Genomic DNA, 24,919 nt, shown 5'->3' on the forward strand with positions numbered 1-24,919 from the left:
TTAGTTATTTCTACCTGTTCAAAGTCTATTCTACTTTCACTGTCTTTAAAACCCAAGGCTTTGAATAGTTCCCCGTTAGATTCAACTGCAGGGTGAAGTTGTTTACAAGCAAGTATCACGTGTTCCGCCGTTTCCTCCTCCTCTCTACACGCCTCGCACACCAAATCTATCTCCTGGTATCTGGCTCGGTACGTTTTAGTCCTCAGTACACCTGTCCTGGCTTCGAACAACAATGAGCTTCCCTTAGAGTTATCGTAAATATTTTCTTTGGCTATTTCTTGCTTAAACGTCCTGTATGTCTCCAATGCCGATTTGGTTTGCACCTCTGTACTCCACATACCCCTCTCTGCCTCCTTAACCTTTTTCTTGACAGATGATTCCTTACTTGTTCCCCCGCTACTGCCCAAGTATTTGCTTGTCAATTTTCTAGTTCGCTTCCTCCACCTCGTGTCAACATTCCTCGTGTATAAGTAACTGAAAACCTTACTAGCCCACCGAATTTCCCCCATTTTTCTCAATCGCTCCTCAAATGCTATCTTGCTACTAGCCTCTCTGCCCTCGAAAGAAGACCATCCCAGATCCCCCTGCACTCCAAGATTTGGTGTCTTGCCATGTGCTCCCAGAGCGAGCCTACCCACACCAGTTGCCTAATTTCCAACTGTTGCCGGGTCTCTGTTCTAATACATAGAACGGCATTGGCAAAAGTCAGGCCTGGTACCATTACCCCCTTCCATATCCCTCGTACTACCTCGTACCTATTGTAGTTCCACAGTGCCCTACTCTTCATAATCGCTGCACTTCTGTTACCTTTAGTCGTTAGGTATTTTTCGTACTCTGTCAGATACTCAATGCCATTATTTATCCACACCCCAAGGTACTTGTATTTATCGACTATCTCCAGCGTGGCCTCCTGTATCTTATGCTCGCCGCAACTGTTATCATTAAAAATCATGACTGCTGATTTTTCTTTGCTAAACTTCAAGCCTAACCTGTCTCCTTCTGTACCACATATGTCCATTAATTCCTGCAGATCTTCTGCATTGTCAGCCATTAATACAATATCATCCGCGTACATCAGTCCTGGTAATGACTGTTCAATCAATTTTCCTTGCTTGAGAAATGATAGGTTGAAGCCGAGTCCGCTTTGCTGTATTTTGGCCTCTAGACCTTGTAGGTACAGCATAAACATCAGGAGTGACAATGGGCACCCCTGCCTAAGCCCCCGCCGAATCATCACAGGCTCCGAAACCTGCTTTTCCCATTGTATAATCACCCGGTTACCTTTATAGATATCTTTTAAGAAATTGGTTACTCCATCTTGCACTCCTAAAGTTTCCAGAATGCCCCACAAGCCCTCTTGAAGTACACAGTCATAGGCTCCCTTGATGTCCAAAAAAGCCAGCCATAGGGGTCTGTGTTCCTTTTCAGCTAGTTCAATGCACTGTGTTAGCGAGAACAGATTGTCCTCTAGCCTCCTATGCTTCCGGAACCCATTCTGTAGCTCTCCAAGTACCCCCTCGTTCTCTACCCATGCCTGCAGTCTGTCCTTTATAATCTGCATAACCACCCTGTAAACCACTGACGTCACTGTTATAGGCCGGTAGTTATTTATGTCAGCTTTGTCCCCCTTTCCCTTATATATCATTCTCATCCTACTTAGCCTCCATTCGTCAGGTACTTTACCATCCACTAGCATTTTGCTCACCACCTCCCTCAATGCTTTCTTAGATTTCGGGCCCAATTTCTTTATTAACATAATTGGAATACCATCGGGGCCTGCCGATGTGCTACTTGGTACCCTCTTCTCCGCCCTTTCCCACCTTTTTGTCCAAGCGAAAGCAGTGGGTTGACCGGGCTATCCCTCTCCGACGTACTGCATGTACCATTTGTCTGTTCTGTAAATTTTTCCCTCATCATGGTTCCAATATGCTCCATTGCCGCCTCTCCTTCTAACCGAGTACCTTGAGCTGTTACTATATGCCTCTGCTCTAGGCTTGTCCTATTACCCAGGGAGTTCAGATGTTGCCAGAATTTTCTAGCTGCCTGTTTATCTTTTTTATTGCTTATTTTTGACAGCCATTGGGATCCTTTTGTCTTGATTTTCTCGTTGATCGAATAAGATGCTTCCCTTTTGCATTTTATGTAGTTTACCCATTTCCTCTCCACTTCTGCTTCAGGTTCTCCCTTACTTTTGGAATACCTGTGTTCCCTGGAGGCTTCCTGACGTTTCTTTATGGCCTTCTTAACCTCTTCATCCCACCAGCTCTTGAGTTTTCGTATCCCTTGCCTTGTTTTCCTGACTCGCGCCTTACCTAGCTCACGCTCAAATAGTCTCATTAACTTTGGGTAAGTCCAATCGGTTTCAGTACTCTCTGATATTTCCTCTTCAATTTGTTTGGCCGCTATTTCCACTTCGTCTTCTGAGTAAAAAATCACATCTGGCGTTTCCTCGCGCGTCGTTCGTGCTTTAGTTTCCCTCTTAAAACTCAACTTGATACGTTTGTGGTCGCTACCTATACTTCTGGAGTCCTGTTCATCTATAATCATGGCTCCTAATCTATCGTACATCCTATGTGACATCAACGCATAATCTATTGTCGAGTGTCGACCCCCTACCTCCCATGTTATGATCCCGTCACACTTTTCAGTAGAGTTACAGACAACTAAGTTAAGCCTCTCACACATATCCAGCAGCATGTTACCTGTGGAGTCTGTGTACCCATCCATATCTTCAACATGCGCATTCATGTCTCCTAATACAATTACTTCACATCCTTTTCCTAGCTCATTGATGTCCGCTGCTATACAGTCCAACATTTTTTTGTTTTCCTCTTTAGCATTTGATCCTGTCCAAAGGTATACAAAGCCCAGAAGTGTTTTCGCCCCTGCTACTTTTCCTTCTAGCCATAAATGCTCCTTGCATTCCTGTTTGACCCTTTGCCAATTTGTATTTTTATGAATGAATGCTCCAATTCCCCCACCCTTTCTGCTACCCTGCTCTCTGTTGCAGTATTCCCATGCATAATCAGGGTTACAGGGCGGTTGTTCCATGTCCCTAAGATGTGTCTCTACAAACCCATAAACCATTAAGTTCTCCTGCCTTAGTTGTTCTTCGATTTCCTCCCATTTTAGCCTATTTCTGCCACCTTGCATGTTAATGAACCCTATGTCTGACTTAATTTGGCTCTTGCGCTTATTCCTGTCACCTCTCCTACAGTACCGATGTTCGCGTGTTTGTGGCTCCTGCCTCGAATCTTCCACGCCTACACTGCTTCTTTCAGGGCTCTGGGTCCCCCTAAAAAAGCTGTTGCCTGGCGACCCATCCTGCCCCCTATCCTTTTGCCAGTGGCACCACTGTAGTGAATACCATCCTGCACAAAAGGTCGGAAGCCGGTTCCGTACACGTCCCTGTTGACCTCCATCACGCTGTACCCGAGTCGTCCGCTCAGACTCCTAATGACCCGATTGGCCTCAACCACCCTCCTTTCTACCTGGTAAGCCTGGCCCTGGACCTCTGGGATAGTGCATATGGTCACATGCACCCTCCCGGAGGCCTCTCTAAGCTTACTCAGCCCAGTCTCAATGTGCCTCTCGAGGTCCTGGCTTCTCCCCTTAAGCACGTCATTGAGCCCAGAATGCATAATGACCAAGCTGTCGCTCTCCGTGCTGACCCCAATTACTTCCCGCGCCTTGGTCATTGCTTCCGCCATACCCTTGCCCGCTTGCACCTCCACCTGTACTCGCCCGTCCGCCTTCACTCTCGCCATCACGCCCTGTTCGGCCCTCCCCACATTGGAGTCCCCTATCACCAGGACCCTTCTACGTGCAAACCGTTCGACTGCAGCCTGTGCCTCCTGCCCCTCCCTTTGCGCCCGCTGGCGCCCCTGTGGCTGCAGCGTCGCCTCACTCGGGGCGCGTTGTGCAGCTTCACTATAACTACGCCGTTTCACCGGCGGCGAGCTGACGACGGCTTGCTTTGGCTCCCTGCCTCCCACTTCGCCTGTAGGGTCTACCCTACTTTCCGAGTTTTTGCCAACACTTTGTTGTCCTGACCCGACCTTCTCCGCTGCCCGCGTCTCCAGCGCGTCGAGCCGCCTTTCCAGTTCGGCGCTCCTTTCTTTTTCTGCCTCAAGCTCGGCCACGGTCCTTACTAACTGCGCGGCCTGGGCCGCCTCCACCTTGACAAAATTGTCAACTTTCGCCTGCAGTGCTACCCGCTTCTCCTGTTCCTCCCTCTTTTCCTTAGTTTCCTTTTCCTTTGCCTTAAGCTCGTCGAACTTAGCCGCCCAATTCCCTTCCAGTTTTTGGACGGCTTCCCTGACGCCCTCGCACGACCTGCACGTGAAGCTAGACCCCTCCGCGTCTGCTAAATTCTGGAACTTAGTTTCGTCGAGGAAGCACCATCGCAGGCACTCGTCGCACTGCACTTGCTCCCCGTCCCCCGCGGCCTTCGCGTTCTTCGATTTCATCGCTAGGCCTACGTCCCGAGGCCCAACGAGGAACTTCGCCAAATCACTCAAGCAAAGCCGACCTCGACCGCTATCCCAAACTAAAATAAAGAATTGTCACTCTCTACCCCATGCAAGAATCTGAGGAGCTAGCTGAAATAATTAACGAAGCCTATCAATAGGTCCCTCCTACCAACTAGGCCTAACGGGGAGCCGCCAGACCTAGACAAAGCCGGTGCGTTTGCGTTTGCTACTCTTACCAAGAATTCAAAATTTGCGCCCCTACTCCATGCAACAGAAAATACTTCAAAACACTAGCTAATAAAGATAAAAAGGTACTTAGCTACGAACGAAGTCGCTGAAGCCTCGACCACAGGAGCGTCCGTACCGCCGTCCGCCACACGGCGTGCGTCTATTTGTCGTACAAAAATCCCTCACGTGACCTGATCCTAGGTGCCTAGGGACTGCATCGTTTAGGGATTTTTGAGAAGGCGCGATGCTGGCGCCGAGCGACGCCGTGGCGTGTTCGTCCTCGGCATGATCGTTCTCTGGACCCCGCGTTGTTCAACATTGCTCATGTGATTGTACGTGCGTTGCTTGTGTGTTGGTTGTAGGTTCTGCGTTACTTGGCGGAAAGCCACGAGTAGTGGTGGTGCGGCAGTGCGGCTTTCGCCTCGGTGAGCTCTGGCAGTAGAGAATCTGCGTTGTGTGACCCGTGCTTGCTTGACAATTGAAATGTCGAAGTGGCCTAGCGCATCGGCAGCGAAGTTCTGCGAACCGCGATGTGGCGTCGCCGTGTCCGACTTTTAACGGACATCGAGGGATGTGCTGCTCGCTACAAGTCATGTAAATGCGACTGCGTCGACCGCCCACTGTTCAGTGCTGAATGTGTGTTAGGTGTGCTGTGCTTGAAACGAGTGGTTCAGCCGTGCAGCGGGGGGTGGTGGAGGAGCAGAGTGGCTTAGGGTCTCCATTTGCACGTTCACAGATATGTGCTCCCGTTTTGGTCTCATTAGCGGCTGTCGCGGGATTGTGGTGTGCTCCTTGCCTAGTATGAAGTTTACGATGCTAACACACAGCATGTTCACGTTTTTCCGTGCTATATGTCATTTGCATGACGACCGAGTTGAAAACAAGGCATATGTATCTGTTGTTTTCGTTTGTGTGTTGTAAATTACTACCTGTTGTGGAAGTTCTGGAAGTCTTATTACGCAAGGAGTACGAACGTAAACATATAAACATATTTCTGTGTGTGTGAAATTATGAATTACCGAGAATAGCCTTTACGACTGATAAGTGGGCTACACAGCCTGTGTGAATCAGCTACCTTTTGTTGCGACGCTCTTCCATGTGGTAGACTGATGCATGGTGCGCGTTTATTTCTGTACTGTTGTAAAAAGCATTTGTTTATTCACTCAATACAAATGTACTGCTTCTTCGCCGCAGTGCATTTTAGTTACGCGGTAAAGGATACTAAAAGTGGGAGGGGGCCGCTATCACCCAGCATAGTATGTCCACTCAGGCGACCTGAGAGGCGGCGGTTGCGCGAGTGTATAATCATAGGGTATAATTAAACAACTCTTTTTATGTCCAGTGACAGTGGCCCCTTTCCACTTTTAGTATGCTTCAACGCAGTACATTGCTTAGGCTTCACCGCAGAACATAGGTGTATTGCAAAAAAGTTAATCTTAAAAAGCTCAATTATGCAACGTTTCTTTCGTAGCTTGCTACACCGCAATACAGAGGTGGAAATAAGCATTGTGCAGTAAAGCATACTAATAGTGGAAAGGGCACATAGGTTTGCTCATTATTTTCAATTGTGATATAATTTGCAAGTGCATCTGTGCTCTTGGTAAGCTTAATTGACAATTCTTTGTACATTACAAATTCATATTGCAGGGAAGCTTACTAAGGCACATTCGTCATTTTGTAATGCAGTATTCACCTTCAATGCAGGAGCACAATGCGGATTCATACCTATGCTTCTGGCTGGACTGCACATGCTCTTTGAGAATTGATTCGTTTTGCATAAGTGCACTGGTACTTTACTCTAAACTGGAGGGCTGAAGTTTATACGGAAGCACAATTTTTATTAAGGGGACAAGATGTTGCCAAGATGGTTGCAGCACAGCTTTTTTTTCTTCCAGGCACCTTTTCTAATAGAAGCTTCCATTGCAGTGTTTCGAGCCTCTTTGAGCCAGCATATAGTGTATATAAAAATCGGACACCGATTGGGAACATCACCTATGCTCCCTGCAATAAGCTGTGCACAGGATAAGTTCATGCCTATATATAGAAAAAAATGTAGCATGACCAGACAAAATAAAAGGGGGTGGGCTGCAGCAATACTAGGTGTTAAGTGGTGCCTTATCCTTTCCCTTCAGTTTTCTGTTTTGTGCTTTCTATTATGGATCCTCCACAGTAACCACACGAGTGCTGAACTTGAGCTTGTTGGTTTCAGATCTGATGGTTGTTACTAACAGAACAGTGTGATACACGAACAAGGGCTTGGAGGCATCCGGTCACCTTGCTTGTCTCATGGTGTCGCTTTGTGAGCACCATGAGCCTCCAGACCAACTCGGAAGAAAGGTTTCTTGCAATCGCTTCTGAACTGTATTGCCACCGAACCAACAGTGCTCTCAATGACAACTTTTGGACAGTAGAATGCTTGCACCCAGCAAAGTCTAAGAAGGAAGCATTCAGGATGTGCCAAGTGGGCCTTTTGAAGCTGGCCGCATTGCTGAAGGGGCTTTGCCTATCCGCCCTCTTTATGGATGCACAAGGATGATTTCTTCTTTCAGAAGGATTGTTTCAGAGGTGTCACATGGCAACAGTGTTGGGTGTTTAGTAGCAGATAAGCTTGCCTTTGGCCACTATCAATAATCTGTTTTTTCTCCAATGCCCCTGTGAAGTGCCTACTTTTTGGACACAACGTGCTCTCCATGCATGCATGCATTTTTAGCTTGTAAAGATTTCTATTACCCCTTGCCTCAAGCCGGTCCTTGCTGATGTCAACCAAGAAGGCAGTGGGGAGTATGGCGATGCATACTTACAAAGCACTGCTAATACCAGTGAAACCAGATTAGTGGAGCTGCCGTTTTTTTTTGTCCACTCCATCTTCATCAATTACAATGAGCAGTTCTTTGTCCAAACAGAAGGCATATGTAGTTGGTCATGCATAGCCTGCGCACTAAGATTTGTTGGCGTGTTACAAGAGATGTGCCTGAGAACCTTAGCAGTGTCTATACGCAAAAACCTTCTGATGTGTTGATGACTTCCTTCTCTTTATCACAGTTTGCCTGATGAAGCCAGCAACTTGGTCAATTAGATGTTCAACAGGTTTCCCACTAGTTTTCCCAGCGTCTCCTTTACCAGTGTGCTGCTCATAGATATCTGTTTTCTTGACCTTGCACTGCACTTCAACCATGGCCACACCTGCTGAACCTATAGTATGCGATCAGAAAAGTGCTATACATCATGTTGCTCCAAACTCATGACAAGCTAGAAGGCCTTGAGGAACACCTTCATTAATTTCCGTCCTCATCATACTGTAGGAAGCTTCGCATGACAAGTGCAACAATTAACATCTGCTGGTTTTTCAGTGCTATTCCTGTCCAGCTTGCAGAAAGCTATCCTGAGTGTTTCAAAAGCAAAACTGCTGCCGGACAAGAAGTGCATAAAGCAAGGGTAGCTATAACCATATATGTCACACAAAATGAAGAAGGCTACCGAGTGTACAGGCGGTTTAATTCATATCCAACAAGCTTGGTTCTCTCTTTGCAAGTGAGTAAACCCAACTTGCCCCAAAAACATGGCCTGTGACAAACTATGTGCCAGAGGCTGTGTCCCCTGCAAAGCTGAAGATGTGTACAAGATCCTGACACCCGCAGTGGCTTCTACACTGCGCAAACAGTTTACTATAAGAACGACTGCCTCAACTAATATGCTAATAACATGAAAACGGGCAGAAATTTGGCTATTCATTGGGCCCCACTGCAGGTGCAAGCCACTCTTCCGCCAGATGCGTGTTGTTCACAGGAACTGGAGCTATACAAATGCAGATAAAAACAATGATGTTTGAAAGTAGTAGAGTTGAACTATATTCTGCACAAACAGTGCTACTTGCAGTGCTGGTAACTTATAGCTACAATTCATGGCTGCCCCACCATGCAAAGGCACTATTCTTGAATTAACTTCTATTTATGGTGGCCATATATTGCAAGTACATATCATCCACATTGTGTGCAATATGATTAAATGATGTCAACTTTGATAGCCATTCCTAATCTGAGATACAACAAAAGAACTAATATAGGCAACAAATCGTAATTCAAAAAGACAACCAGTGCACAGGATAAGTGACAGACTTCCTTTTATTGAACAAAAGTCACATGTCAACAACAGTGGGTAGCAAGCTTGGGTGACAGAGGCAAAACTTAGCGAAATGCTACACTCATACTCAAATGTAAAACAGCCTATGACACAAAAAACATTATATTTTACTGAATGAAAGGGCAAGACTCCATCCAAGAATGCACTATGGCACCACATAATTGACATGGTGTAAAAGATGTTAACATGCCCTCTCCATAAAAAAAGAAACACTTAAAACATGCCTTAAAAGGCAATGTGCAGAGTCTGAAAGCAAGGAAAAACAACCCAAAAAAGGTTTCGCTAAGTCTTTCAATGATTAAAATTGTCAAACTGTCTTGTCACTTCTTAATGAATCTGCACAGCGGAAAAGGATGAAAAGAAAGCCCAATAGCAGGGCCACAGAAAATGTCACCAAATAAATAAACCTTGCTTACCAAGGATACTGGTTTAGTTGTCTGACTCTGCAAAATAATTGTGTATGAGCTTTTCTTGTTTAGAACGGTTTAGCAGATAGCGGAAAAAATGGACATGAGAGCACCAGGTGCATGCATAGTCGATGCACGAAGAGCCACTGTTTTCTTACTTTTTTTCTCTACTACTATTCACGAATATGTAAGTGCCTTAATAGCACTGCTAAAATCCTACTGCAAAACACAAGATTGGGCAAGTTGTGGCATAACGAAAATTGGAGTTCCACTCATACTGTGAAAGTGATGCAATAAATGGTGAAATATGCGCAGGAAGCTTGCTTCATTCGGTGTTTGTTGAAGTGAACACTTGCCAGCGCAAGTCGGTAATCTCCTTTAAAGAAGTAAAATAAGTGGGAGTTGTGCCTCCCAGTGTTGAAGTGGAGAGAGAGATAAAACTTTGTTATGTCCTTGATGGGGTTCAGGGGTGGCAAGACTAGTTTTCTTCCTCCTCTTTCACATCCAGACTTGGTCTCTGGTCTCCAGAAAAACAACCCTTTAGCTTCTTACTGCTGAATTAATTTGGTTTTCTCAAAGCTATATTTGAGCTACCCATTGCTAGGTCTCGCGCTCTGCCCCATCAACCAGCCCCATCCAGCAAATCTGAGAAGCCAAGCACTAGAAGATTAATAAAGCAGATGCACCCAATCACTGTCATTACATGTAAGAAGAAAAATTAACATAGTACTGCCTTCACAAGTGGGGAAAGTGATGAGTAAAAATTTGAAGGCGTGGACGCCAGCTCTATATACAGCACGCAAACATTGAACAGGTGTTAGCCAATCATGGCACCTGTTGGCTAGATCGCACTCTCCAGGATCGGTATTCGCCACGACTGTACCTTCAGCAGAGTGGCTGAAATGTAGAATTGTGGACTGCCAATCTTTTGATCATATGTTTGAATGAATCACAATGAGAACTTTATCTGCAATATTCTAGCAATAAATTTGGGAATTAGTGACAACACCAGTAGACATCAGAACCAGGGGAGTTGGCCCATAGCAGCTATTGGTGTAAAAAAGAAGACTGGCAGAAGAATTGAGATGTGTACGCTACATGCCTTTGTTCTGGTAGTGTTCCACTACTTTGGTGCTACAGTTAATGATCTCGAATGAGTTCAAGGAGCAAGAATTTAGTCCAGAAAAAAATATTACGCATAACAGCTGTATCTAGTTGTATCATTTGCCTATGCCGCTGTATATAACCCTGTCCACACTGCTAGGAAGGGAAGCGTAGCAGAGGGCGGCAGAAAGTTGGGTGGGCGGATGAGGTTAAGAAATTTGCAGGGACAACATGGCCACAATTAGTACATGACCGGGGTAGTTGGAGAAGTATGGGAGAGGCCTTTGCGCTGCAGTGGGTGTAACCAGACTGATGATGATGATGTCCACACTTACCTTAAGCACGAGTGGCATCCTAAACAAAATTGAGCTTTTGATATTGCTTTGGAGAAAATTAATCTGTTTCAGCCTAACAGTATGTATACATATTGCGCATACCTGCATTCGGTGTACCTTATCACCAACTGTTAAGTCACCTTCTTACCTCATCAGCAAATCACTCCTGCAACCAAGTGTGCTGGTCCGGGTTTTACCTGCATTTCCACCTGTGCAGTTGGTAAAAGTCTTTGGCTGTTTACTATAACTTCATATTCAAACATATGGTTGCATTAGAGGCTTTCACACCACTAATGACTGGGCAGGCTTCACGAAAGGCCACCAGTACCTCCTCATTGCAGACTGTGCTCAACATCCTTCTTGGTTGGACTGTGACTAAGAACCCATACATCTTTCCTCCAAAGCGGCTGGCATTGACGATGGTTTGATGCAGAAAGAGGCTATTGTCTTTCCCAGATGCTGGTTGAGCCTCGCGAGGCACATTCCTTCAGTCAATATGCACATTGTCAATGTGAGTGAGACTGATCAAAGGTTGTCTATGGTGTCAGGTTTCTTGCCTAGTTTCGGTAGTGGCATCATGACCAAGCGTTTTCACTCTGTGGGGAATTCCAATATTCCAGATTTCATTGATTATAAGCAATAGTGCTTGCTTCCTTGTTTCGGCAAGATTCCTCAACATCTGAAAAATGACTCCATCTTTGCCATGTGCACTCTGTGGTGTCTGCTTCGTCAAGGTGGCATCCTCTTGGCCGTATGTCTTTGCATCCCCAGTGCGGGTGATGTGCATTGAGCTCACCTCGACTGAGTATTACGTGCTTGTGAAAGCGAATTTGAAGCTGTCAAAGCCAAGTGAAGTCGCCTTGGCTGTGGTGCCTGGTTTTGGGACAGAGGTAGACCAATGCCAAAACGGCTTTTAGCCTGCAGCACACCACCGCAACTTTCTGATGAGACATATGTTTATTCAAGCCGTTTCTTCCTTGCCCTAATTCAATAATAGCCAATTTTAGCAGCTGCAAATCAAGCTGACTTCAGAAGACTGCTGATTTTTTAGCCACTTCTAGTAGATTATTGCATGGTTAATTTTCTAGTTGGGCATGACATGCTTTGTGCTTAAAAAATGAACTGTTTAAAGAATTATTGGAGTAATATTAGGACAGGCAACTCTGATTGAATCATCACTGCTTTTGTCGCAAAATGTGGCAATGAGCTAGGCAGATGCTGTCACAAAACCATAGGTTGTACAAGTACAGAAGAAACAAAATTGGAGTTGTGAAATTCAAAGCCATATTTTTACAGCCTCTCTTTATACTGCTGACATTAGAGAGCGTTAGATTAGTGGACGCAAGCAGCGTGTGTAAACAAGCACCATGTTTGGGTATTTCTGGCACCCATGTGGTTTGCATAACCAAGCAGCACACGAGTCGCTTGCGTCCTCTTATGCAGTACTATTATTTTCATTGTAAAACAACCAATATCAAAGTAAGTCTGATCAGCCTGCATCAATATGCTAGAAATTTTTAAGCACTTAAGGTGTGTTGGTTGAATGTTTAAAGCACTTCACCACACCCTTGGTCACTAGACTTGAACTTTCCAGTATTACTTGCTAATCAACTCTTGAGGTGTTTACGTTGCTTTTCTGTGCTGTAAGATTAGTTTGACAGTCCTAATAGAATTGTTAAAGTGAAGGTGTGAGCTGTTGTATTGGCCATGTCATTCTATAACTGTTAGATCTGACACTGTCAAAGCACTTGGCAACATTAATTAGCTTCACCTCACTATATATATGTATTGCGGTAGGACCATTCAGCACGTGAAAATAAAAGTACCGGCAAATAGAGAGTTCGAGAGCACCTGAGATTATAGTAAAGCGGGCGGGGCAGTATGTTCAAGGTAACAAATGTGTTGCGGTGAAGTTATTGCAGACGTATATACACATTCATTCGTCCCAACTTTGCACCGAACCCTGCGTCCCGTTGCTAAAACTAAGAGCGCGAAAAACGGGCACAAATGCAGCTGAAGATTACAGGGCACAATATTAGGCTCCACCTCACTGTGCTTATCGCGCCCTTAGTACGAATAATATTAAACATCTACTCTGCATTTCGTGGAATTCTGGCAGATCATGTGACATCACTAAAGCTCCGTTATGTTCACAGCACTACGCGATAATTGTCGTAAAGCCCACGATAAAAGTAAATCACATGAAGTGACGGATAGTGCACTAGCGCTGAACACGATTGAAAACATGCGCTGCCCTATTTCAAGGACGCGTGAACAGTTGTGAGCAAAGACCACCTTATGCATTATATTACTTACGTAAGTCGTGGCGAAAAACACGTGCAATACCTCCGCCTACGAGTCCCGTCAAGTAAAAGTGCACGTGCGATGTGATGACACTGCCGAAAAGGGGCGAACACGACGACGCTGCTGCACAGCGCCGGTTCGCAAATTGCATTGCCGTGGCGCTACGCCACTTGAATATTTCAATCGTCAGCACCAATGAATTCTTCAGAAATACGGATCTCACACCACCAGAGTTCACCGAGACTTAAAGCCGACATGCCACACCACTACTACTGCGCGACTTTTAGCCAACAAGTACTGATCCCACTGCGGAGACACACGACCAGCGGTCGGCGTGGGCCGGAGATTCAACGCACGCCACGGCATCGCGGTTCGCAGAACTTCGCAGCCGAGGCGCTAGGCCACTTCGACATTTCAATTGTCAAGGAAGCACGGGTCACACAACGCAGATTCTGTACTGCCAGAGCTCACCGAGGCGAAAGCACAGATCGCGAAAGCCGCACTGTCGCATCACCACTACTCGCGGCTTTCCCACTAAGTACGTACAACCAACACACAAGCAACGCAAGCACAATCACATAAGCAACGTTGAACAACGCGCGGTCCGCGCGAGCCGGTGAACGATCACGCCGAGAACGAACACGCCACGGCGTCGCTCGGCGCAACCATCACGCCTTCTCAAAAGTCCCTAAACGATCCTGTCCCTAGGCACCTAGTATCAGGTCACGTGAGGGATTTTTGTACGACAATTAGACGCACGCCGCCACACGTGGGGGTCCATGCCCATGCTCTAGTGGCGCCATCTGGCGGCGTCGACGTGAGATGCCACACCCGCGGGCTCTCCCTGATCCCACTACCCCCTTCTAGCATAGAGTTAGTAGAATGCCTTCTAGTTCACTACATCTGTAGCACGACCTACTGAACTCCAGACCTGCACAGATCTCCCTCCTCCAGCACGCCTGGTCTAGTTCGCCCCTTTCGCCGCTAGGGAAAGAACGTGCGAGCGGAGTGGCGCTAGTTATAACCTGTTCGCTGTCGTCTGCTTCTGCGATCTGTTCAGCGTTTGTCTTGCCATTTCGGCAGGCACAAAGCTCTTGTATTGGCGGTAAATGTATAAATTCACAAATATACAAAAGAAAACATATTTGCGAATGCTTTGCGCTTGAATAGTGAAACTACAAGAGGAGGAGCGGTGCAAGAAATGTAAAGAACGAGCATAGGTGGCAGCTGCAATGCTAGATCGACGGCATAAATTTCCCTTTCCTAGCCTCCATAAGAGACTGGAAAAATTGTCTTAAAAAGATTCATAGGATAATCTAGTTTTTTTTAGTTGTTTACAGATAGCCTAGTGTCGTAGATGACATGAGAATTTACTGCTGTGTGTCGTAATGAACGGCAGATGACCTGGTAAAAGTATATAGTAAAAGTATTCACGAGTATAAGTCCTCCGCCCGATATGTGCAATATGTTGATCGATTCTATTTCAAGGAAAGGTGAGCATACCTTGTTTTTATTGTCGTTGGTTGCCTAGCTCAGTAGAACGCTTACAAAAAATAAAGCGATCCCAGTGGTATAAAACGTGCTGCACTGCAAGCCTAAAATCGTCTCACGGGACTCTCTTCAAACTGTAAAGCTAGCTTTTTTGCGTGGTACGGCGGCAGCATAACGGTGGTGCTTAAGATACGTACGCAGTGAAACTGTGTGTAATTCACTTTTTGAACTCACGACGCATTCACGGACAACTTTTAAGAGTTCAAATGAGTGGTAATCGTTCTGTCGTCGAACATTACGGTGGTTTCAAGTTTCTAAAGAGCGCAGAAGCGAATTGTAGAACGTGTAGAATGAAACTGTTGTGTACTTTGCGAACTCTATACACAATGTGATTTATAATAATCTGCTTGAAAAAGGCAATAGGAGCGACTGTTTAACGCTATTTTAGAGAGCAGCGGACTACACGCTCCGACATCTTTTAGGTTCGGGCAGTCAACTTTTGGAGCCAAGTGACCGATCAAAGCCTTGTGACATCACTGTGTTAGCAAAAATCATCAACTAGACAAGCAGTTCGTCACAACACAACAGCTGCCGTACTAATTACAACGCCGCACAGCCGCCCACCGCGTAGCGGACGAACAGGTTATAAAAGCGCCACCTACGGCCGTCGGTTGAACGAAAGTGGGCGCAAGCTGCTCCCATAGAAGCCGGATATCTGTGCAGGTCTGGAGTTCCAGTAGGTCGTGATCTGTAGTATATGTGTCTGCGAGGCTCGTGTTGGCTGGTGTTGTAAGAGGCTTCGTCTAAAACGTGGATATGGCTACGCAAATAACGCGTTCTCAAAGTAAAATCTTCATAAAATGTCTCCATTCACGCATATTACATCTTTACTCACCCACGATGCATGACCAAGCGAAGAAAAGCAAGAACAGACGACCAACTGTTTCAAAGCGAGCGCGAACCTTGTCGTCTGTCCTCCAACTTTAGCGGCCCGCTGGTACTTTTTACGTAACATGTAGTCGTACACACAATAACAAGTTCTCATAGTTAAACACAACATGTTTTCGCGTAATAATAAAGCTAAAACAGCTTTTCACGTGCTGTTTTAGTAGAAAGTGAATCATTGTGACAGACGGAACGGTATTTGCCAAGCGCGTCTTCATGGTAAGATCAAGGCGAACCCGATACCGAAGCACATGAGTCATGAACTCCATGAAGGACGACGCAAGGCTCGCGTCGATAGACAGCGCCGACAATTCAAGGGTGACCCGTACGTAACGTACGTGGACGTGGCGGCGTACCCTGTAGGGGGCCTCTTCGCGGTAGCCGCCGTGAACGGGAGAGGCAACTCCTTGACCCTCGCGGCCTCCGTAAGGGCAGAGACCCCAGATGCGGCTGAGACCATAGCCGCGGCGCTGGTAATAAAGCAAGAAGACAGGGTAGGCAGGGAAGTCCATGTCGTTACCGACTCGCAACAGGCCTGCCGTAACTTTACGAACGGACGAACACCGCTGCTGGCGGCTCAGATTCTAGGCCCGAGGCTGCAAGAATACCATCAAATCACGTGGACGCCGGGTCACGCGGGTCTGGAGGGGAACGAAAGGGCGAACGCCCTAGCTCGAGCGCTAATCAACCGAGCGGGGCAAGACCAATCGTCTCATCAATCCCCACCCTTTACCTTCATGCCCCTGCCATCCAATTACTGCGACCGACTCGAGATCCAGCGACTCAACCGCAGGATTTATCCTCCGCCTCACAAAAAGCTCAGCACTGAAGATGCCGTAGCTCTCCGACTTATACAGACCAACACATTTCCAAACCTACACAGATACAGTAAAATGTTCCCACATACATATCGCGGCATCTGCCCCTGGTGCGGCGACACACGCCCTACACTCTTTCACATCTCGTGGGGGTGCGAGGGCAAACCTCAACACTTAAAGACTCCTAGCACGTCATTTGAGCGGTGGGAGGTACAGCTGACCGGCGATACCCTGGCGGGACAAGAAGCTCTCGTCCAGCAAGTACGTCGAGCAGCCATGGCCAGTGGAGTCCTGGAATGAGGACACCACCCACTCGACCTCAAGAGCAACCACACAGATGGTCCGAATAAATGTTTTTTCTCTCTCTCTCTCTTCATGGTGTCCGGTCTCTACGAGAACGATGCCAATCCGAATCCACAATATACCTACATTCCCATGCATACCACAGCGCAGCAGCGCCGGATTTCCCTCTAGGTAATGTAGTGAGAAACTCTATGGCGGCGGGTGCACACTTGCCGTGGGCAACATTGGGACATCTTGCGTCGCAGGGAAGCACACACACCAATCGCAGGGTGCCGCAATGGCCTCTATGTTGCCACTCTAAATTTCACGATCCCGTTCTAGCGCTACTCCCCGCACTTCTCCGAAGGTCTGCATTTATTGATAGAGATGGTCATAGTAGCCTTACCGAGCACCGGTGGTGATCATAGACGACCTGACGCATTTTGATCGCGCCGCCGCTTGTGCGCAGTTGTCTGCCGCTTTTCTCGGTGCGTGCTCATCTCGTACTGACTAGATCGCCAAGGTACGTACTTTGCAATCGCTTGCATGCTTTGCCTTCACCCGGCCTGCCTCCAAAATTAACGTGCTATAGCGAAACAGTATTGCCGTTGGCCGCGACTGCTTTTGCGCAATGAAAAGTGACACTCGTACGTTGCCTACCGAAACACCTAAAGTGCAATATTGAAGGTGTTAGCTACGTACGACACCGCACAGTGCTGCAGAGGAGATCCGTATTACCGTTGGGAGATTGGCAGGCGCGACAAGGCGTACCTGCTTTGTGAAATAGGATGTTTTCGAAACGTGTTCAGCGAGCGCATTTATTCAACCTGCGCATGGACTCCCGTTCCGGTCATCGATGTTCCAAACATGCCTTCCCGCACACGAGGACGAAATCTTGGGAGGGCTCACCTTTTTTGTCAGCGTAATCGATTCCTTAATGTAGGCACAATTGAGGATACGTTACATACGTAACCTATGAAGTAAGAAGCTGGTCTGTGCTGCGATTCCTTAATGTAGGTAGGCACACTTGCGAATACGTTACATACGTAACCTATGAAGTAAGAAGCTGGTCTGTGCTGCCGTGTAGATTGCAGTGAGCTTATATGAAGCGTATAAAAGGGTGAGGTAGAAAGCAAACATCAGTGGTGTTGCTTCCGAGCTACATTGGTGGCAAGTGAAAAGCAGTGGAAAAGCGTGGTTTACACACGCTGATTGATTTTATTTATTATCACTAGTACAAAGCACATGTAAAATACGCACTAAAACGTTACAGACTAGGGTTCCGTAGTCCTAGGACTGCAGCGGGATCCACGATCGAGGTTGTTGTAGCAAGTTTACATAAGGCAGCAACACCACGAAAAAAAAAAAACAAGATGAAACACATGTTAAGATCAGACATACATATACATCTGTGCAACGTGCCCGAATTTAAAACGGGAAACAGTGCAGAACAATGCACACAAGGAAATGCAGATTGATACTTGTGCATTAAGGAGAAATGGCTTGATAGCAGTTTTAAATGAAAATACTGATGTTAGCGACTTTATGTGCGGTGGTAGGCATTTCCAAAACAATAGCAGTAAATGACATGCAGAGTTCTTGAACTGTTACTGTTATACAAACATGGCAATAATAAATAACCGTTAGATGCAAAATGAGTGTTATTAGTATTGCACATTAAATTCTTCATGGTGGCAACAGCGTGGCTGGTTTCCAAAGTGAAGGGAATGCAACGATGACGTCAGATTCTTTGATAACCTGACCGCTTTCAACAAGAAGTTACTGTGGCTCGCTAAAACAAAGGCTAAAGAAATGAACTACGACTTCGTCTGGTCAAACGAAAGAAAGACTTATGCTCAAAAGCAGCCAGGAGCATGAGCCATTAGTATCGCTTGTGAGGAGGACATTGATAAGGTTGTTTAAGAGCATGTAGCTGCAGGGCTGCGCAATACACTTGCTTAGCAATGGCATACTTCACTTCCGAATCATATTCTGACATGTTAAAAATTGGTGCTTACAATTTGCGAAACACATTATCCTTGTACCTTAATGAGAGCAGCATTCCGGGCAAGTTGGTAATCCATTACTGAAATGATATTGGCTACAAAAAACGACATGGACGTAGAAGATGGCGCTTGGTGTGTCGTCTTCTCTTACATATGTGTTTTTTGTTGCACAATATCATTTGAGTAATTCTTGTGCCATTTAAACTGTCAGAGCTTAAGAAATAAATCAGAACCAGTACTGAGTTACAGAAACTGTCCTTTACTTTTGATTTTGTTGATTTTACAGAAACATGGTTTTGTTCAAGTTCAGATGTCATACAATTTGCTGACTACAAACCCATCTCATTGTTTTGAGACGCAAAGCGAGGTGGTGGCGTGTCTTTATATGTTCATAACCGATTGTCCTTCGATATTTTGTCCAGTTATTCTCTCGTTCATCATGACTTTGAAACAGTCTGCATTGTTAATTGTAAAGAGGCCATAATAGTTGTGTATCGTTCGCCTCAAGGCAATTTAGATAACTTCTTTCGGTCGATTGATTCCTTTGTGAAGCATGCAAACCTTAATAAATGGCGCATCATTGCGTTAGGTGATTTTAATATTAACTTGCTTGAAGGTAACGCCCAAAATATTTGGTTCAGTGAAACAATGCTGTCAAATGGCTGCGGGAATGTTATTAATTTGCCCACGCGCATATCACAACACTCGGAAACATTAATAGATCTGTGTTTTACTAATTACCCTCCGGATTGCAATATGTGAGGTGTATTTTCATCTGGAATTGATGATAATTTGCCCTTTTTTTCGCTCTTTCTGAAGAAAGCGAGAATGAATGCTCCCACATGCCCACGGAGAGTTTATCATAAGAACAGTATCACCTGCTTTTGTAATTTGATGTCTACTGTCAATTGGGCTGACGTGTACTATGAAGCAGACTTATCTTGTGTGTATGATGTATTTATTAAAAAAGTATTAGAACGCTATGACACTGCATTTTCGACACAAACTATAAAAAGTATAGGAAGGCTAGAAAAGAATGGATGATGTAGGCAAGCCGGTTGTCAGTGAAGAACAACATTTATTGCCGGTGGGACGCTGGTATATGTTGGAACAGGAGCGTGACGTCACAGGTCACGATGCTGCATTGCTGGCAACTCTGCCACATCATCCCATCTTTTTTATAGACAATTAGTTCAACATCTTTCAGGCAATGTGTACAGACAAGGCTTGCAACGTTGCTGTGTGCGTCGTCCTAGCTCTGGGAAAGGTGGTTCGATGTCTGGGACATCAGACTCTAGAGGATCGTGCGGTTGTGGGGCCACGTCGCGTAGATGCTCTCGGGTCTGCCTGATCTCCCGGCCATCTTCCGTTCTCAACATCGCTGAATGTGGTGCTTCCACTGGCCTTAGAAAGACAGCAGGTGCCCAGGTCCAGTGAAGAGTGTCGTACGCTGTTACCTGTTTCACCTGCGATAGGGGGAGGCAGCTGTCTGGAGCCGCAGTTATAGTAGAATTTCTGGCAATGACGGGTTTTCCTGCAGACAGCGGTGATATTACGGTGCAAGCTTTGGGCTAAGGCCTGGAGCTTGGAAGGGCAGCCGGAGCCAGACGTGAGAGTCCACGGCGAAGGACTGTGTGGGCTGATCGTTGTCGTGGCGATCTTTGTGGATTCCTTGGGTATCCGACGTGAATGAGCGAGCGAGTTGGCGGCACTCTTCAGCATGGTGAACAACTTCAGAAAGAGGGGTGAATTCAGAGGCATACGGATGATATGGTAGTACGGCGTCGAGGGTAGTGGATGGTTCACGGCCATAAAGAAGGAAAAATGGTGAGAAGCCTGTGGTAGCCTGAACGGGGGTATTATATGCGTACGTCACAAAAGGGAGGACATCGTCCCAATTGGTATGATCAGATGCAACATACATGTTGAGCATGGCACCAGGAGTGTGGTTGAATCGTTCCGTTAGACCGTTAGTCTGTGGGTCATATGCCGTAGAGGTGCGGTGAATAGTGCGGCAAGCGGTGAGTAGCTCATTAATAACTTCGGACAAGAAGACACGGCCTCGGTCACTGAGCAGTTCTCGCGGTGCATCGTGCTGTAAGAAGAAATGCCATAAGATTAATGCGGCGACGTCGCGAGCAGCAGCTGAAGCAAGTGCAGCAGTTTCGGCATATCTTGTGAGGTGGTCTACGGCGACAATTATCCAACGATTTCCATTAGCAGTGCATGGAAGAGGCCCATAAAGGTCAATGCCAACCCGATGAAAAGGACGTGCAGGACACGGTAAAAGTTGCACAGGGCCTGTCGTATGAGGAGGTGTCTTGCGTCGCTAACACGCTGCACATGACTGAATGTATTTGCGGACATAAAAATACATGCCACGCCAGTAGTACCGCTGGCAGAGTCGCTCGTAGATTTTCAGGACGCCAGCATGAGCTTGCTGTGGGTCGGCGTGGAAATACGTGCATATGTCGGAATGTAAATGGCGAGGGATGACTAGCAGCCATTTGCGACCGTCTGGCTCATAGTTTCGGTGATACAAGATGGCGTCCCGTAGCACGAAATGGGTGACTTGGCGACGAAGGGCTCGAGGGCATGTAGCCGTTGAAGAACTGTTAAGAATGTCAATGAGAGAGACAATCCACGGATCTTTTGTCTGTTCAGACGGCATGCCATTAACGGCAAGCGTAGCAACCGGGCACTCTATGGATGAGGATGGCGTTTCGTTGGATTGCATGGGTGATCGGGAGAGCGCATCTGCATCAGAATGTTGACGCCCGGATAGATAGATGACTCGAATGGCAAATTCTTGGAGTTGAAGAGCCCAACGTCCAAGACGCCCCGACGGGTCTTTCAGTGACGCAAGCCAGCAGAGCGCATGGTGGTCTGTCACAACGTCGAACGAACGGCCATACAAAAAAGGACAAAATTTGTGCAAGGCCCAAACTATAGCCAAACATTCTTTTTCCGTGACAGAATAATTGGATTCTGCCTTCTTGAGGGCACGACTCGCATATGCAACCGCATGTTCTGGATAGCCAGGCTTGCATTGTGCAAGGACGGCTCCAAGACCAACGCCGCTGGCATCCGTATGAACTTCAATCGGTGCACTCAGGTCGTTGTGGCGTAGAACAGGCGGTGAGGTAAGCAGACGAGGCAAAGTGGTGAAGGCTTGGTCACATGCTGCAATCCAATCGTGAAGGCCACCAGGGCCAGCCAGGAGCTTTGTCAGGGGAGCGATGATCAGTGGCGTAGCTAGGTCATCTGGCACCCGGGGCCAATAGCTCTTCTGTCACCCCCCCCCCCCCCTTGGGTGTAGTCGAGGAAGGCGAGGATATCAACAATTTTCGGGTGTCTTCAGACTTATATGACACCCCCTCCCCCCCTACTGGCCCTGTGCACCCGGGGCCCATGGCCCCCCGGCCCCCTCGTTGCTACGCCACTGTCGATGATGCAGGCAACATTTCGCACAAAGCGTCGAAAATAAGAGCAAAGACTGACAAAACTGCAGAGCTCTTTCACTGTAGTCGGCCGCGGAAATTCTGAGACAGCACAAAGTTCGTCTGGGTTGGGAAGGACGCTGCCTTTGGAAACGACATGGCCAAGTATGGTCAGCTGGCGGGCTCTGAAGTGGCACTTTTTCAAGTTAAGTTGAAGGCCGGTGGTGGCAAGGCAAGTAAGGACTTCGCGTAGACTAGAGAGGTGAGTGGTGAAATCAGGGGAGAAAACTACCACGTCGTCTAAATAACGCAGACAAGTCTTCCAGTTGAAGCCTCGCAGAATATTGTCCGTCGTCCTTTCGAATGTTGTAAACTCTGGTGGTCTGTAAACTCATACAGACCATCAGGCGTAATGAAAGCTGTCTTCCAGTGGTCGGATTCATCCACTGGCACTTGCCAATAGCCGGATCGCAAGTCCAAAGAAAAGAATCGTACACCATGTTGACAATCCAGTGTGGCATCTATGCGCGGTAGAGGATAGACATCTTTTTGTGTAATCTTGTTGAGGCGACGATAGTCCACACAGAAACAAATCGAGCTATCTTTTTTCTTAATGATTACTATGGGAGACGACCAAGGGCTGCAGGATGGCTTGATAACACCACGTTCAAGCATGTCTTCAACTTGGTCGGTGATGACACGACGCTCGGTGGATGACACGCGGTACGGACGTTGGCGTAATGGTGCGTGATGTCCCGTATCAATGCGGTGAGAGACGGTACTTGTGCGGCCTAATGATGTTTGGTTCCACTCAAAAGAGGCGCGAAAATCATTTAATGGAGTTATTAGCCGCTCACGTTGTGTCGGCACGAGGTCATCGGCAATGCAGCGACAAAAAATGTCCGGTGACACTCGGTTAGTTGGCACATGGGGTGTCAGTGCTGTTGCGTTGGCAGTATCCACGTCGTCGGCAACAGGGAAATGCACAATAACGTCAGCGTCCACAGTCTCGATGGTACCAATAGTCTCGCCACAGTGCAAAGCCAAAGTATACGAAGTTAGGTTCAAAATCAGTATTTCTGCAGCACCATGGTGAACCATGAGGAGGGCGAAAGGCAACAATATAGGCAGGCGGCGAATGAAGACTGCAGCGGGTGTAAACATGACCGTCGCTTCGGCAAGCGATGCGCATGAGAGAGGGACAAATACAGCACAGTGAGGAGAAAGATCAGTATCTGAAGCTACACAGATCCTGCTAACATCATGAACTTGAAAGTCGTGAGATGGCAAATCGCACAGAATGGAGAACTGAATCTCGGCACGTGCACAGTCAATGACGGCATGATGGCACGACAGAAAATCCGAACCAAGAATCACACCGTGGGAGCAACAAGTTAACACAAAAAAATCATTTGAATACAAAATGTCTCGAATCAGCACCCTGGCAGTGCACATAGGGACTGGCTGAACTTGTTGTGCACTGGCTGTTCTAAGCAATGGTACCGAAGGCATCATGGTTACTTTCCGTAATGCACGACAAAGCTTCTCACTAATCACGGATACAGCAGCGCCTGTATCGACAAGAGCATGAGATTTGATGCCATCAACGGACACTTCAATAACGTTAGCGGGGGAAAAACGAGGACTTTGATGTTCCAATGATGACGCAGTTCGTGCCTCAGGAACTGTGTAAATCAATTTTTCGCCTCAGTAGTACTGGCACTGGGCCTATGACACATGGGTGAGAGTGAGTGCCGACGAGGGGAAGGTTATCGACGAGTACCGTAGAGCTGTGACAGCTGTGAGCTGTGCTGGTGTGTCATCAGCAGCGTAAACTTCCAGTGGTGGTAGTTAAGGCATACGGAATGGTCGGAAGCCGGAGCTGGGCGGTCGTGGGGTGCCCACGAAGGCCGGAAAGCGCCGGCGGCAGAAGCGCACTACATGTTCCGGTGTACCGCAGGCATAGCATATTGGGTGGTTGTCAGCAGTGCGCCAAGGATTTGTACTCTGCTGCTGTGCACTGAAAAAGGGAGCCACTGGCTGGCGAGGCAAAGGTGGAGGAGAGAACACCGGCGGGCGAGGTGCTGAAGGCAGAGGAGAGAACCCCGGCAAACGTGCAACGTCTGTACAACATGTGCTGAAGCCCGTACAACGTGTGCAATGTGACGTGGGCTGAAGCCCGTACAACGGCTTCAGCACACGTCAGAGGCGCTGCCACGGGAGTCAGCTAACACGGAGGTGGAAGAGCTTCGGTCACTTGCTCTTAAATTACCTGTCGCATCGGTGGAGCCAAATATTGAGAATGCTTCTCCATGGTCGGCAAAATCGAGAGCTGTCGCGCGACCTCCTCGCGCACAAATTCTTTTATTTGCGTCAGCAAAGTTGCGTGGTTGTCGCCAATAACTAATGCTGCTAACAAATCTTCCACAGGTGGTGGGCGCCAAGCTAAGATGCATTGTTTCCGTAGCTCGTCAAAACTTTGGCACCAATTGATAACTTCGGCCACAGTACGCGGATCCTTCGCTAACATTTGAAAGGCATCCTCATCAATGCCTTTCATAATGTGTTTTATCTTGTCCTGTTCTGCCGCTAATGGATTCACACACTTACACAGGTCAATGACATCTTCGATGTAACTTGTGAAAGTTTCGCCGTGATGTTGCGCACGCCCCCGTAAGCATTGTTCTGCGCGAAGCTTGCACACAGCCGGGCGCCTGAACATTTCTGCGAAACTTGTCTTGAATGCGCTCCATGTTGTAAAATCATGTTCGTGGCTTCGGAACCAGACGTTCGCGATGCCGGTTAAGTAGAACAGCACGTTGTGAAATTTGGTGACGTCCCACTTGTTATGCTGGCTCACTCGTTTGTAAGACGACAACCAGTCCTCCACGTCATGATTGGTGCCGCTAAAGATGGCAGGATCACGCTGGCGCAACACACCAGAAAC

The 24,919-nt window shown here is 47.1% G+C and overlaps 1 protein-coding gene across 19 annotated transcripts in view; it reads left to right on the forward strand.

The window, feature by feature from the left end:
- The first annotated feature begins 16,783 nt into the window (after nucleotides 1-16,783).
- Nucleotides 16,784-24,919, forward strand: part of LOC142558589 (G-protein coupled receptor-associated protein LMBRD2) — a 397,689-nt gene continuing 389,553 nt past the window's right edge. For all 19 annotated transcript variants that reach the window (XR_012823027.1, XR_012823026.1, XR_012823030.1 and 16 more), the window contains exon 1: nucleotides 16,784-17,049. The gene's annotated coding sequence lies outside the window, so the exon portion shown is untranslated. The remainder of the gene's footprint in view (nucleotides 17,050-24,919) is intronic.

This window comes from Dermacentor variabilis, chromosome 9, assembly GCF_050947875.1.
Source record: "Dermacentor variabilis isolate Ectoservices chromosome 9, ASM5094787v1, whole genome shotgun sequence".
Taxonomy (NCBI): domain Eukaryota; kingdom Metazoa; phylum Arthropoda; class Arachnida; order Ixodida; family Ixodidae; genus Dermacentor; species Dermacentor variabilis.